Source organism: Cucumis melo, chromosome 3 (assembly GCF_025177605.1).
Source record: "Cucumis melo cultivar AY chromosome 3, USDA_Cmelo_AY_1.0, whole genome shotgun sequence".
In the NCBI taxonomy this organism is placed as follows: domain Eukaryota; kingdom Viridiplantae; phylum Streptophyta; class Magnoliopsida; order Cucurbitales; family Cucurbitaceae; genus Cucumis; species Cucumis melo.
In genome coordinates, this window is record NC_066859.1 from 10996666 (window position 1) to 10999900 (window position 3235).

A 3235-nucleotide genomic window follows, 5' to 3' on the forward strand; every position below is an offset into this window, starting at 1 on the left:
GCATAATATATTTGGTACACGATTGTTTAGATTTGGCTATTGTTTGGTACACAATCGTTTAGATTTTGCTACAACTTATTTTTTTAATTCTATCGTTTAATTTTGTTACATGATCGTTTAGATTTGGACTTAAATCTCAACGATTTTTTTTTTAAAATTGGTACACAATCGTTTAGATTTTGCTCAAAATTTTACACGATCGTTTACATTTGTCTACTCCAATAATTTAAATAATTTTTTAAGATTCTTTATACACTATCTTTTAAATTTTGCTATTTTTTGTACACGATCGTTTAGATTTGGTTACTCAAATTTACTCCAATTTACTCAAATTTAAACGAAGTAAAAAAAAAAGGAAAAGAAGATTCTTTATACACGCTCTTTTAGATTTTGCTACTTTTTGCACACGGTTATCAAGATTTGATTCCCCAATTTTAAAAGACGGGAAAAAAGAAGAGGAAAATAAGAGAGATATGGAAATAAATCGTAGCGAAAAAAAAAGAAGGAAGAAGACGATGAAAATTAAAAAATCGCAGCGAGGAGAAGAAGAAAGACAAGGAAAAATCTAGAATGTTTAAAAAAATGGCTAACTTAATGGGCTTTGTTGCACGGGCCATAAATAGCTTACTGTCTAGTTACATTTATAAAAAATTACCCTTATTATTAGTATCCTTGTTGTTGTCGTCGTCATCATCGTCGTAAAATTCTTATATTATTTGCTTCATTTGTTGTTCGTAAAATTCTTATGTTATTTGCTTCATTTGTTTTGTGTAACGCACCAACAAATTCAATTTTTTTTCATTTGCTATTAATATTTAAGTATGGTTATGGAAAATTCAAATTTATGGGAATAACCTTATCATTTTGATTTTTGCGATTAATTAAGGTTTGGGATTTTCCATTTTGTTTAAGATATTAAGTATGTTTTTTTTTTATTTGGAAATTATTTGGTGAATTATTGTTAATTGAAAGGTGGGTTGGTTGAATTTTTGGTGAGATTTGGAGAGAGAGAAGATGGTTGGTTTTGATTTAATTAAAGGAAAAGAAAAGAGATTTTTATTATAAAGGAGCCTTGGGTCCCGTGCATAAGGAAGAAAAATCAAAAAAGGAAAGAGGGGAAAAGAAAAGAGAAAAGGGAAGAAAAAACCCTAGCCGCCGCTCGCCGTCGCCGCCGCGTACCCGAGCCGCCCAAGCCCTCCTCCTTCTGTTCGTCAGCTCAGCCAGATCGTTCGCAGCCGCCAGCCGTCGCGTGAAGCCTCGTCCTGCCGCGTCGTCGAGCAGCTCAGCCGAGTCGTTCGCAGCCGCCAGCCGTCGCGTGAAGCCGCGTCATGCCGCGTCGCCGAGCAGCTCAGCCGGATCGTGCACAGCCGCCAGCCGTCTCGTGAAGTCGCATCCTGCCGAGTCGCCGAGCAGCAGCAGTCGACGGTCGTCAGCCGCGCGCCTCCAGCCGTCGAAGCCGACCCGCGCCCGCTCGCCTGAACCCAAAACCGCTCCACGCCCGCGCACGTTCGCTCCGAGTCGTAAGCCGAGCCCGCGCGCGCCCATCCCACGCCACGAGCCGCACCTGTCTGCACCACGAGCCACGCCTGTCTATGCCGCGAGTCGAGCCGATCCCCAACCTTCAAGCCGAGCCGGTCCCTGCTCCTCCAGCCGAGCCGGCAAGCCTAGTTGGCTCTTTCCACCCAATTTTTGGTAAATTGATTTTTTATTTTGGCTTACCCAGCAAGACTCAATTTTTTGGACACTAAATAATTTAATTTGGAATTAAATTAAATTATCTTCCTTAAGGGGCGTCTTGGACCAAGTAACTGCTGCAGCATGGGATTTCTTCGGTAGGGGCTCAAGCATTGCAACCTCTTTCTAGGGTAAGTCATTTCAACTGAGTTTTGAGCCTTTAGTCGTTGGTGACTTAATTATGAATTTTTGGCGTATTAAACAGTTAGGACCTCGTTGCTTGGAAAGCACACTTGTCTTGCAGTTAGGACTCGTCGAGGAAATCTCCAGGTAAGAGATTTCTACTACTAGCTCCATGTTTAGAATTATGAGATCACGTACACCTTCAGTTGTGCATGTTGAGGACTAGACTGTATGATGCATGAAATTGATGAGAGCATGATGAGATTGATGATATGGTTATATTATGGCATGATATTGTGATGACGAGGATTGTTATGACTGTACGACGGTTGTTGAGGTGGAAAGTGAGATGATGATTAAACTGTTATAATTACATGATGATGCTACGTGCATGTTTGTTATGGTTAGGGTACTTGTTAGCTTAGCCTATTAGAGTCGTACCTGCATGGGTGTCCTTCGGGATCACCACCTATTTAGGACTGTGAGGTCCGACGGGACGCCAGTCTAGCATGGATATAAATATGACTCGAGTGACTCGACGGAGTCCTTGCATCCCGATTGTCCTAGGTGTCCCGCAGGACACCAAAGACCAGATTTTCGTTCCTACGGGAGTGCATGATGCACGTATTCGGGAACGTGCCAGAGATTGGGTACCAGTTACAGGACTCTGATAGGAAGCTAACAGGCACCTAGTGGGACTAGTTGTGGGTCCCTTACTGAGTATTTTATACTCACTCTCTTCATGTCATGTTTTTTTCAGGTAGAGGCCGCGGTAAGGGCAAAGGCAAGCTGGCGAGCGACCAGAAGTGACCGTGGCGAGCCATAGGGATTTCTGCTTCCGCTTATTCTTTCTTTTGACGTTAGTACCTGAGTTTTAGTTTTCTTCACTATTTACTATTTCCTTTCTTTAAAATGTAGATAGGGCCCGAGTAGGACTTTAGAATGTAATTTTATTTTCGCATATTACTTTGATTGGATTTTCATAAATAAATTTCTCAAATTTTATTCGTTTTTACTAAATTTTATGACTTAAACCACGTGTTCTACATTTAGTAATGACTTCGACTCAGTATAAGAAGTTGGGTTGTTACATTTTGTGACATATTTGATTTGAGATTTGTTGAAGTTTTAGAAGCAATTTTGAAATCCTTCTTAAATTTATTTTTTAAAACTATTTAGAATTTTTTGCTTTAAAACTTTATTTTTTATGTTTTTTCAAAGTTCAAAATTAAATTTATATTTCATAAGGTTTTCTAATCAATATTTTTCTTAATAACTTACGTTGATTTCACTAAAAAAAATCCTACGATGAAATCTAAAAATTTCTAGAAATTAGTTATTTCTAGATTCGTCATATGCAATGAAATAAGACAATTAA

At 39.3% G+C, this 3235-nt stretch overlaps 1 long non-coding RNA gene across 1 annotated transcript; it reads left to right on the forward strand.

The window, feature by feature from the left end:
• The first annotated feature begins 1123 nt into the window (after positions 1-1123).
• On the forward strand, positions 1124-2736 carry LOC127148615 (uncharacterized). Its single transcript, XR_007819707.1, has 4 exons — positions 1124-1692; positions 1789-1865; positions 1940-2004; positions 2618-2736. It is a non-coding gene; the product is annotated as an uncharacterized LOC127148615 (long non-coding RNA).
• Positions 2737-3235: the final 499 nt, after the last annotated feature.